Source organism: Oenanthe melanoleuca, chromosome 6 (genome assembly GCF_029582105.1).
Source record: "Oenanthe melanoleuca isolate GR-GAL-2019-014 chromosome 6, OMel1.0, whole genome shotgun sequence".
Taxonomy (NCBI): Eukaryota; Metazoa; Chordata; class Aves; order Passeriformes; family Muscicapidae; genus Oenanthe; species Oenanthe melanoleuca.
This window is the reverse complement of record NC_079340.1, coordinates 25,599,005-25,611,738: the sequence shown is the minus strand read 5'-3', so window position 1 is coordinate 25,611,738 and position 12,734 is coordinate 25,599,005. Positions and strand designations below refer to the sequence as shown.

Sequence of the window (12,734 nt, the reverse complement as noted above, 5' to 3'; positions counted from 1 at the left end):
AAAAATTAGTTCCTTGTTCTCCTCTCTCTCTCTCTCTCTCTTTTATTTTTACACAACCTAATTTTGAGAAAAACATTTGGGTTTTCGTTACCACAGGAGGGCAGGAGCATGTAACGCTCCTGTCGATTTCTTCTTAGAGACTGCAGAACAAACAGTGGGAGCTGGAATGCAGGAAGAGCCAAGTCAGAGACCCGGAGCGTGATGAAAATTCAGTCCTACCAGCGGAGTTAACTGCTTGTTAATGAAGGCGTATGCATCCCATCTGCTGACTACAGAAGAGCTGGAGTGGTTTCAAGAACAGCCCAAGACAGACATACCACCAAATATGTGATGTGAACGTTGTGCTCCATAGTCAGAAGTTTGCCCCATGGATTTTGGCAGGGCACAGCACAGACCCAGACGCACACGGGCACCGAGGTGACAGGACACGAACCGTGCCCTTGTCATGTGTTAACTGTCACTGCCCGGTGAGAACAGCAATCCTTCCAGGGGTATTTGTTTGTTCATTAATTCTGATTTCAGGAGAAAGTTCTGGCTTGCACCCAGCAGCTAATTGGTTCAATAAACAGCATCTCGGTTTAGAAGAAGAAAACATGATACTACAGTGAGAGCATGTAACTGAAACCTCGATATCTGGGTATGACTTAGGGCTTTCTCCAAAGAGCTGCACTGCAAACAGAGAACTTTTAAAAGACAAGACAGGATACAGCTTAAATGCAAGAAACAACTACCAACATTTATCTGAAGACTTCTTATGGGGAAGAGAAAATAGAAAATAGAAATTACTACTGTAAGAATGTCCCTAACAATGAACTAAAACACAGAAAATAAATTTACAGATGAAATCACAGGGGGGAAAAAAATCCATCTTCTCGTATTTAAATTCTGAATTACAACTCATAGGTATAATATTTAAACTTTTGTTCCCTCCTAGCTAGGCCTGCCACACACAATATGCTACAAGAAAAGCTGCCAAACATTTTTTTGAGTATTCCAAAAATCAAATATGCAGCCCACCGTGAAAAACAAATATGAATACCTGAAATCTGTGATCAGCTGTACACTGTGAGAGAGTTCAAAAGACCTGGACAGACTTCCAAAACAAAACCTGCTGCACAAAAACAAGCTCCCACATATCTTCATTTATGCTATTTACTAATATGAATTTCCCTTTTGATGAAATCTAGAATTTTAAATTCAATAAAGTTTATGCAACTGCCAGTATTATATAATTCTCTTTAATAAGTAATATTTTTGGTTTTGTAAGTACTGAACAATAACTATTAGATTTGAAGAACTATTAGAAAAGTAATTGTCACAGATATATTAAGAAGAACATTTGAGCTGAGGCTTCATTTAACCCATACATCCCCTCAATAAGAAATTGTGCAAATCACTCCAAATTATGCATATTATACATTCTTGGCTTTAGACCCTTTGATTGTACAATCATTTCTTTACATGAACCATTTTTAAAAGTCATGTACTCTAAGTGCTACATCAGAAGCAAAAGTAAAATGAGTTTTAATGGTAAATCCTTCATATTCTGCTATGATCAGCATTTTGCAGGACTACACAGATAAATTCTCTGTTAGCCCTTCACTTCCCTGTTTAGGAGGTCACTATTTCGCACTATTTCTTTTTATAAAGATCTATTTTTGACTGCAGTGGACTTTTGTTTACATATTAAGCCACCTGATGCCTCCAGGAGACATGTAGTTTGCTAGTGAAGTCATTTTCTCTCTGCTACACACAGTGACTCCATGTAACCACACACTTCCATACAGGAGTTGGTATTTGCAGCAATCTGCAAGACTCCTGGCTGTGCAGTTATCCCTTGGAACCAAAAGAAATGCACAGTTCTGCTTTTCTGCAGCAGAGGGGGAAGGGGAATATAACAGAGCACAAAACTCTACCGCCACACTTTCGGCAAAATAACTTCTCATCTAATGAAGAGAATAATGATCACTCAGTTATTTCTTTGCCTTGGACAGTTGCAGGTTGATTGTTGAGTTGGGAGAGAAGCATTGAGAGAGATTATAAGGTTGCTTTTTTTTAAAGAGGATGGAATGATGCTAGATTACATAAAAAAATAAGACTGAAGCTAAGAGTTCTGAACCTTTGCATGGCACAATGCACTTTACTCAGCACCTGCAGTTGCACTGCACACAGAGATTTAGCTAATTATCTACAGATTTACTACAACCTTCACTACTGTGCAATATAAGCTTTAAGTTGTGACACACTGAATAGCTTTCTTTGGTTTTAAAAAAAGAAAAAATCTATGCAACAGTTAAGAAATAGTAAAATAGAGCTTTGTTTTTTTTTGCTCTAAACATTTTGACACAACAGGAGTATTTCTTCCCAGGACAATTTTCAATAACCACGATTAATGCTGTGCATTACAAAAGAGATTATCACTTTCAGCATCAAAAAAATTTACAGCAGTCAGAAATCCTATTATATAGGAGACTGGACAGCTCATGTGCTACAGTTACACAGACTACCACTACTGGCAGTCACAGGACAAAAGTCTTATAACAAAGAGAAAGCAAAATCCCCTATTTGCCAAGATTTAAATGGCTGGGGCACAGGCAAGAGAAAGGAAAAGAGAGAAGTCTGATTCTCCAAGATCACTATTGCACCTTGGCTACAAGCAAATATCAGGCCCTGGTTGTTCTGGCCGCCATTCAGGCATTTCTTCATAAAAGTAATAAACACACTTACTTTTCTTCCCAGTCAAGACATCATATCAGACCAGTGGATTGTTCTGACTATTCAAACTGTCATGAAACAACTCTTCAATTTCTGATTTAATACTAATACCTATTAGGATGGAGACACTGAAAACACAGGTCCAAATACAACAGCAAATCCTGAAGTAGTTTTGCCATATTTTTTGATGTACTAAACCAACATTATCTGCAATATCTAATAGATAATTAAAATCCATATATATCCGTACCTGAAGTATAGATACACTATACACTAGCTTAGTGTTTACAGGTATTGGGGTTTCAAGATTATTTGTATGCTTTCACATGATATTATTTAACCTGGCATTTTCATGCCCATCCCTATAAAAAGGTATTCTGAACTTCTAATAGATAAAATTTTTTGAGAGGATAACTGTTAAAAGTACTGTATTCTAGCGATACATATGCTGTTTGCAGCACTATGCAGAATACTGCATATGTAAGTGAATCATCAATCATCATATAGAAGTACTAAGTAAATTTAGGATTCCTGCAATACTATCATTTACTGTTTCAGAAAACAGTTTTTGCAATTTTAATTCTTACAACAAGCTTAATCTGCATATCCTTAACCCGAATAACTCATACTGCTTTAATATGTGCAAACAAGTGGAAGAGTGACAAGCTACTAACATCAAATATATTTTAAAAAAAACCCTAACACTTGATTTAAACACACCTTTCTTGCTGCAGTTTTCATACACTAAACCACGTAAGACAGAGTGGACCATGTAAAACAGAGTGAACCTTAGGATTAAAACAGATCAGCAAAAAATATAAAAATAGTTTCATGTACTACCATTTCCAAAATTTAACATTAAATTAATAACAAGTCTACAGCCACAAGAAAAGCTGACATTCTCTGATGATATTAAAAAGTCTCTAATCTATTAATTACTAAGAGTCAAGTACGTGATACTAATCACTGCTCTGTTTAACAACTCTGTAAAGCAAACTTTTGACAGATAGGTGATGGCAATCTGCCACCAGTTCCCAAAAAGAGTGTCTGCTTTCAGTCACATCCCTGTATTGACACTTTCAATAAGTCAACAAGTATTTCAGCACCAAAACAACGGTGGCACAACGCTTCACGTTCCTTATGTAGAAAATATTCTCCCAGACATCCATAGGATTTCTGGAATTAATGCAAAACGAAATCTCTAGCAAACATGTTTTGCAATCCCAAATATAGTGAGTTTAGAAATAGTTGGTGAAAAACTGCTCAAGCTTGAATTTTTTTGCCTCCGAGTGCATGTATCAACCTGTGGGCTGAAAGGAGTGGGAGACCAGAACATGGCTAAGTTAAAATTGCACCTCATCACAAACAAGCCTCTCTATTTAACAAGGATGCACTTCAGAACCCCTCTCCAAAGCAATACCAACAATGAACAAGATCTGTGCTACAGAAAGAGCCTATTTTAAAGCCCAGCAGTCAAAGCAGTGAGTGAATTGAGATGTGCTGCAATATTTATGCAGCCATTATAATGCAAATGCGGAAGGTATTAGAAAGGCTATTTGCATTGGTGCACAGCCCCTTCAGTCTGCGCACAATGCCGACAGAAAGAACAATTAGGATGCATGCATAACAAAAAGCCTCCGACCACAGGGTAGGCAGGTCCACTGAACCGGATACAATATCTACGGGATCAACAGGGCTCCATGGAAATACTGCCTGCTGGATCACACCGTACCTCTTGTTCTTACTTAGAACATGAAGCGTCCTTGGGCACAAAAGCACGCAGAGGATTAGCACAGCAAAGGTGAGAGCGAGCTACAACCGCGAGCACCAGCCCCATGTCTCACCAGGCAGCAACTGGGCTGGAGCACAGCTCGGTCCCCAGGCTGCTCCTCTGGGCAAAACCCCACCACCACCAACACACAGCAGCAAACTTTCAACTAGGCTAAAATATAATAATTAAAAAACGGGTATGGACTTTCCTGTGGCAAAAAAAAAAATGCTCTCCAGCACTGATTGAGACAGAAAGGGAGGCAGGCATGCAAATCAGATCTAATGAACATCCACTCTGAGAACAGACTATGCTTTTGTAGAGAAAGCAAAAAGTAAACTAAGAGACCCAAGTATTTCCTTTTTGTTTCCCTAACATGTACACCTTAATGGTAAAACTATACCAAAAGAACCAAGTATACAGGCAAGCCAGATTGTTTAAAAAGTTCCTTGACCGTGCATCCTAATATTTATCCACACCATTTCACAGCCTCTCAATATATTCTCACATCAGTCAGCATGTTTGCAATTATGTGATGGGCTCTGCTCTCTCATTTCTCTTGTAGAGCAACACAGATAAAGTACTTCTTAAACTGCAACAATCTTAAAATGGTCTAAAATCACCACATGGCACAAACTTACTGTTTTTAAAGAAATTATAAACTATCCATAATTTCTATGCAAAAAGATACATTACCTGGAGGTTGATGATGGAAAAAAATCTTAGCAATTAAAATCCACTTTTTATCCAGAGACCTGGATAAACTGAAAATGCCTTTATTGAACCAAATTTGTTGTTGGAGAATTCCCAGATTTATAATAGTACGTGATGTGTATTTCGCAACAGAGTCAAGGCAAAGCAATGCAACACAAAACAAGCAAATTAAGGTCAATGGCTAATACTGCAAACATTACTATGCTTATTACAATAACCCGTTACATTTTATTCTGGTCCAATTTGTAACACAGCAAGACCACTGTATCAAACATACTAGATACGTCAGCCAGTACAGTTTCCAAGAAAACCAGAGCTTTTTTTATCTGTACAATCAGTTGTAACTGGCTTTTTAATCTTCACTGCTGCATCCTCCCCAGCCCTCTCTCACACACACAAATCCACCAAAAAGCAAGAGGCAGAAATATGTCCTCTGAAATGCAGTTGCATGCAGTAAAAATAAATGCAAGGTATACGATGACAGAGTGGAGAGCAAGCCTTGCTTCAATTAAAAGAGCATCCACCGAAAAATAAAATCCGAAGCAATGAGCTTCGAAGTATTCTGGGTGGGAAACGCCGCTGGCCATGCTGAACGGGAAGGTACAGTGGGCTGGACACAGGGACAAGGCACCAGCTTTTCCTGCACCCAGGAACAGCACACACACCCCAAACCCAGGTGCTGGGAACCAGGGGCAAGGTGGGCATCAGGGACAGCCACCCCAGGGGCTGTGCTGGGACACGGGAAGGGACAATGCCACCTTCCCCTGCTGCGCACAGAAGTTTCCGTCTTCCCTCAGACACGAAGGACAGCCTGCTTCTAGAGAGACACAGCTCCTTCCTAGCACCCACCCAAATTCTCCACAGTGGTATTTTGGAATCACTGAGGTCTCTTCAGGCAGTTTTATTTCCCTGCTACCATACTAAACCTTCCCAAAACAGAGCTTTGTTATTTACTAGGCGTCTCAGCCTTGTCAAGAAGGGATTGCAGAATGTGATCTTTATTTCAAACATGCAGAAGATGCTTTGACAGCCCTAATTCAATTACCATGCATGAGCATTGTGCTCACATGCAAGCACGTACACGCACCCATTTCACGAGTGCTGGACACAGGTCACACAGGTTGGCTGCTGCTGGCTCACACGGTGACAAGCCAGAACTGCCACACACACGCAAACATGCTTTTCTAGAAAGCCAAAGCCAAGTCACAATCAATCCAAGGGTTTCCTAAAAGGCACACGCACAGCAGCGATCTTCAGAGCAATTTATTTCTGTACATAGGCTAAAAGTGCAGAAAGACAGCTGGAGAAAATACTGCTCGTCTGAAGGAATCCCTTCAATCACACGAAATTCCTGGAGGAGAATACACCCGTCAGTGTGATTTAAGTGTCAACATAACAAAGGAACGCCCCTCCCAGCACCTCCTGCCTTACAGATATGCCACGCTGGAAAGGGAAAACTACACCGGGAACAGCAGCAACCAGAACCGTTCACCGACCCTCCCCTGCCATGACCACAAACAAAAAATGCTGGGGATTGTTTCTAGAAAGAGCAGATAGAGGGACGTGGAAGAAGACAGCATCCTCTTTGAGGATGCCTCAGTATTCCTCAAAGGAAGGCTGTGGACACAAGGAGACCTTTGTTTGGAATCATCTTTGTGTATTACAAGGTTACATATAAAATTAGTTTTGCCTAATATACGTGCTTTGCCTTGCCACATGCACAGAAATGCTGATGGCCGACAAACGGCCTAAAATTAAAGGAATACAGCTTTAAATAATCTCCCATTTTACTCATCCAAAGCAAAGAGTAATTACAAAGAAAAGTAAAATAGTGAAATTCAAAACATTCAAGAGGAATTAAGATGATAAGGGTGGTACTAAAATTAAAATGTATGCACAGTAGTATAATAACAAATTCATAAGATACTGTAAATCTTTCCCAAAACCAGACTAGGTTTATATCAAGATCATCATACAACATATGCCTGAAATATGGCTGTAAATAAGTGTGATTTAATTTGACCATCACCTACTTTAAGCCCTTGATTTTATAAATAGAACTATATCATAATGACTAGTGATTAAAAAAGAAAAAAAAAAGAAACAAACCAACACACACAGTTTAGAAGGTAAAAAGAACAATATTATAAAGTCAAACATGCAAACAAGAAACAGTAGAAAATTAAGACCCTGAAGGTAACTACCAAAACCGTCTTAATTTCTATTCTGATAATCCAAAAAAATCCCCACCGAGTACTGCAGCAATGACAATACACATAATTACAACTCCTTGATCATGAATATTCTGCCTCAAAAGTCTGCACATGTGCAGAACTCAATGCTTCCACGGTCCCATCTCAAAAACACAACTTAAAAATTACCAGTATTATTTCAGCACTTCGCAGTTGTTTTCTCACACACTGTGACTTTTTATTCCATGTCCATACCTGCTTCTAAATAGGATGGACAAGTGAAGCAGCAATACAGTTTCACCAAACTTCAGTTCTGCTGAATTGCTGTGCAGCTCACGCCCAGTCGCAATTTTAGTCAACGCGGCCGTTCACCTTACTAAGGTTACTACAGCTTTTGAAGCATTTCCTAGGGAAAGACACGAACAACTCGGTGAAGACGCCTTCTACAGCCACAAATACACGCGGGAAGCTGTCACACCGCTTTTCTCTGTCACACCTCTCTGTTTTAAATACCGGGAAAATCACCTGGCTAGACAGGAAGGCGACGACTTTTGAAACGAGGTTCTGTCTTTGTGGCTCCATCAGAGCTGCCACAATAAATACATGGGGTGAAACAGGAAAAGAGCCTCACGCCTAAGCGAGAGGGCGGGGGACCGCACTGACACGGGCAGAGCAGAGGCAGCTGTAACCATTACCCGCCCGCCGGTAATCATTGCCCTGCGCGCCACCGCCACTACACACACAGCCCGCTTCAATTCCCCGTGCCAGCTCCCGGCACCGAGAGCTGGCGGGGAGGAGGAGAGGTGAGGCTGTAACACGGAGCTTCCTCCTTTCTTTTTGTTGTTATTGTTGTTGTTGTTGTGGCGGTCGCTGCCATCGCCCGGCAGCCCCTCAGCCGAGCCCCGCGGGGGCGATGGCCGCCCCCGGCCCGGTCCGGTCCGCCCCACCTGCGGCGGGCCCGCGGACCGGGCGGGGCAGCCCCGCCGGGGCGGGCACGGGCTCCCCGCCGCCCCCACCTGCGCCCCGGCCCTCCCCGCCTTTGTGCCCGCGGCCTCCCGCCGCCCCCGGCCGCCGCCCGCTGTCAGCCGCCGCCCGGCCGAGCCCCCCGGCCCGCCTGCCCCGTGCCCGTGCCCGTACCGTGCGGCTCCGCCATCCTCCCGCGGCGCGCTCGGCTCCCGCTCCGCGCCCGGCCCTGCCCTGCCGGCCACCGTCTGTGCGCACCGAGCCGTCACGGGACCGCCCGCCCACGGCCCTCCCGCGGCACTCGGGGCGGGCCCGCCGAGCGCGGACTCCGAGCGCTTCCAGGTTACGGCGGAAGCGCCGCGTTGCCCGTGGCGACGGCGGGAGCGGGGCCGTGAGGGGCCGGCGGGGCCATGAGGGGCCGTGCCGGGCTGGCGGGGCCGTGAGGGGCCGGCGGGGCCGTGGGGGGCTGTGCGGGGCCGGGCTGGCTCCCCGCGGGGCTCGGGAGGGCTGCCCTGCGCTGTCCCAGCCGGTCCCGGGGGTGGCTGCCGAAAGTTGCCGTCGTGCCAGCGCTGCCGGGATGTCCGCGGGTGAGGAGGGCAGCCCGGAGCTCCGTCGGTGAGCCGCTGCAGTTCATTAAAGTGTCACAGCAAACACGAAGCGTTTTGCGGCCGTTCTGGCGGTCCCAGCGCAGGCAGGCTCGGCAGCTCTGCTGGGATGGGTTGGTGTGAGCAGCTCTCGGCTCTGGACGCTCCGGGCTCAGCCACCCGCTCCGGCTGCGAGGAGCGGCTGGGACACGGCCCAAGAAACCGGCACGGGGACCGCCACATTCCCGGTCTCCTTTTGCGACAAAACCGCGACCATCCCCAGCTGGCAAGCGCTGTAACCTCGGGCCGATGTCCTGACTCTTCTTGAGCCCAACCACGCTGCCTTTGCAAGGGATACGTGGGAGCTGCAAGAAAGGGCAGCAACTATTCAGAGGTGACAACCACACCTCTGTGTAGACAAATACACCCCAGTGTGACAGAGCCACTGCCATCAGTCGCCCTTTCATTTAGGATGGGCTTTAAAAGCAAGTTCTTTGACGACTTGTAACAGATCTTTCAGTATTTTGCTGAGAAAGGTTTAGCTTCTTAATGCTAAATTCTCAGGTGGCTGCAATCAGTTCCCCTTTCAAGCCTAGATGGATTCTAGCACTGCGGTAGTATCTCAACTTTCTAAGTTCTAAAATTCGTCCAAATTAATGGGAGTCTACTAATTGATCTCAGTACTTGCTAGTCTGGACTGGTCCCACAGGCTCACGTTCAGCAGCTACTTCAGCAGAATCAAAATCATTAGTAAATTTGGGAGACATTTCCTACATCAGATAGTCAAATCTGAGTATCTGCTATTTCCATCAGATTTTTTACAACTTTTGGCAATCATCTGGGCTGGTTTCAGAGAAACAAGGTTATTCACATTCAATTATCAAATATCAAAATTCTGCCAATTTCCTTTGTGTGAGTCTTTGGCAAACCCAACAGTTCAATGTGGTTATGTGGTCTTTTACCAATAAATGCTGGACAGCATTAAAAGCAGAATTGGATTTTTGGCATATTGGATCATAAGACAGAAACCAGTTGAAATTTCCTAGTGACAATATTTTTTACAATGACTGGATGTTTATTTGCTGTTATTAATCAATAAAACTTCATTGTGGACACTGCAGGATCTTTTATAAGACATGGAAATACACACTTTGCCTTGAGAGCTAGGAGTCTGAAAAAAATATTTATTGTGTGACTTAATTGAACACAGCCTTTTGCATTAAAATATTGCAGTGTTGTAGAGAGGATCTGAATGTTTTGTTGGCTGTGTACCTTTGCATTTCTCAGGCCCTTTGTGTGCAAAGTGTCACTGCCCAGTTGCCTTAGCATTTAAATATTTACCAAGGATACGTGCTACATGTACTCTGGTTCTGTTAGAGATCCTACTTTTGTTTCTACTTGCTATGCTTTAAGAAATATTATTTGAAATCTAAAGAAATGTTACTTTTTATTCAAAAACCCTGATTTCTTCTAAAAAGCTGATATAAAGCAGAGCAGGACAATTGTCACAAGAGATAAATCAGCCAAGAAATTTACACTGGCAACTCCACCCTTCTACTGCAAATCCTTAAATATGTCATATGAGATTAGACTGATACTATGGTAATACTTGTGCCAACAATCAGAACTAACAGACATTTTTTCAAAGGCAGAATTCATGCATTAAAGATTTGTTTTTAACCTGCTCAAATGGAGTAGTTAATTTTATATCCTCCTACTGGATACAGGAAAGCTCAGCTCCAACCTACTCCCAGTCTCCATCAGCAATGTTTGTCCCCAGATCTCATTGGCACAGACCTGTCCCAGAGCAGAAGGTGAATATAAGAGTTCACAATCCTTACAAGTATTAGTGAAGGGTCTCTCAGGATCAGGAGACTGTGATAACAGGCCTGTCTTTTGAACCTTGTGGTACTGGGACTGAGGACCTCTCCTTAAGATAAATCCACAGACAGAAAGTCAAAGGTTCCTCAGTCTTTGTTACCCCAGAAACCCCACAGGACTGTACAAGCACCTTGAGTTATTGCCATCCACACTGAAACAAGCAGGAGGAGAAATATAATTAAAGAACATTTCATAACCTACATGGTTCTGAATTAAGGTTTCACTGGCAATTTCGTTTGGACATTGCCTAACTTTTAAAGGCTTGGCTTTGCAACATTCATAATGTTCCTGTAACACCTGTAGCACTTCCTGGAAAGGACAGCTGTTGGTGCAGGATCATGCAGCATCACAGCAACTCCATGGGCCACCAGCTGTGTGTCCCCACCAGCACACACTTCTGCCCCTTTCACTGAAGGAGAAACAGCAGCAGTGGACTGTTATCCTCCATCCAGACCAGCAGCAGAGGGGGATGAGTGTTGGAATTTGGATTATTCAGTGGATTCACAAGATCATTCCTAAGGCTATTTGGTATTTACACAGTTGTTTCAAGCATGTTTCTACAAAACAGAGTGATTTATTAGGAGCTAGCTCTTACACAATGAACTAAAATAAAGCAATTAATTAGTTAAGCTTGCTTAAGCCGACCACAAGATCAATCTAGTAACTTCAGAATCATCTTTGACTGAATTCAGATACCTCTGATATATAGTCCCACTTGCCTTTTCTTAATTTAGTGGCTGCCAGACTAATGAATTGACCCTTTCTCCCTCAGTCATGTGGCCTTTTCATTACCTCCTCCCAACTGTAAAATTTTTGTCATCCAGCTACCCAAAAGCCTGCTCTCCTCCCCCAGGCAGGCAGCTGCTGCTGCCTCAGCCAAGGACACTGAGCTCCAGTCGTTTCTGTACTGCTGCTGGGGCAGACAGCACAAGAGGCAAATTCTTTGCTGGCTGAGCCTCAGGGAAGCTCTGTTCCATTTCTAGCTCTGCAAGTCAGGATGTCCCAGCAAGCACAGCCCTTTGTGCCCCTTTCCACCCACATTTCCCTCTGCTCTGTCCCGTGTGGGGCTGCTTCTCACAGCTCTCCCCTTCTCCTCTGTTCCTTCCCTGCTGCCTGGGCCCAACTTCCACTCTCAGGCTTGGATCGCCTCTTCCTTCCCCAGACTGTCCCTCCTTTCTTACTCTCCAACTTTGGTTCCCCATGCCAGTCCTAGTCCAGTCTCTTGTCTGGTTCTTCATGTCACTGCCTATCCCCCTGACTATCCACTCCCTTCTTCTTTCCTTGTACTGAAGTTCTGTTGAGTCTTCTGTCTGACAGTTCCTTGCCAACCAGTCTCAATATAAAACTCTAATGCCCAGTTATTGTTTCTTTCTGTATCTCAATCTCCCACTATCATGATTAAATCTCAAAATTTCATACTAGGTTTTACCTTCCTCTCATCTACACTTCAATCTATCCAGACCTCCCTGTCATATCCTATTCCTTTTCCTTGATTTGCCAGTTTACCAGAAGTTTGGCTTTGGTCTCTTGGCCAAGGGCTACAAGGGGTTTAGTTATTCTGGGGAAGAGAAGAAAGTTTTGAAGGCTGATGGCACAAAAAATCCCACTTAGTTTTGTGGGCACCATACCCATCGTGGAAATAGTGTATGCCTTTGTCATTCTTTTCTGTCTTCCACACAAATGGCACCTTGGCTTCACTGCCTTTATTCTCAGTAGACAAAAACTAGGAAGCTTGGACCACTTGCAGAAAGGGAGAGAGGAAGGCACAGAAACCAAACCTGGAGGATGCACACGGAGAGCCAGAGCCCTTGTCAATATCTAGAAGCTGATACTCAATGCACTGGCTGACACCAAGCTCTGTCCCATCGAAATCAGACTCTGACCCTCCAGAGCAAGAGCTTCTGCTTGAGGCAAGAT

General features: G+C 43.8%; 1 protein-coding gene across 4 annotated transcripts in view; it reads right to left on the bottom strand.

Moving 5' to 3' along the window:
- Positions 1-8,650, bottom strand: part of SHOC2 (SHOC2 leucine rich repeat scaffold protein) — a 65,637-nt gene extending 56,987 nt beyond the window's left edge. The window contains exons 1-2 of one of the 4 annotated variants that reach the window (XM_056494402.1): positions 8,527-8,650; positions 7,645-7,795 (exon numbers count right to left, since the gene is read on the bottom strand). The gene's annotated coding sequence lies outside the window, so the exon portion shown is untranslated. Of the gene's footprint in view, positions 1-7,578; positions 7,796-7,914; positions 8,223-8,526 lie in introns of those variants that run through there. The other 3 variants (XM_056494405.1, XM_056494404.1, XM_056494403.1) reach the window with 3 other exon arrangements.
- Between the last annotated feature and the right edge of the window lie 4,084 nt (positions 8,651-12,734).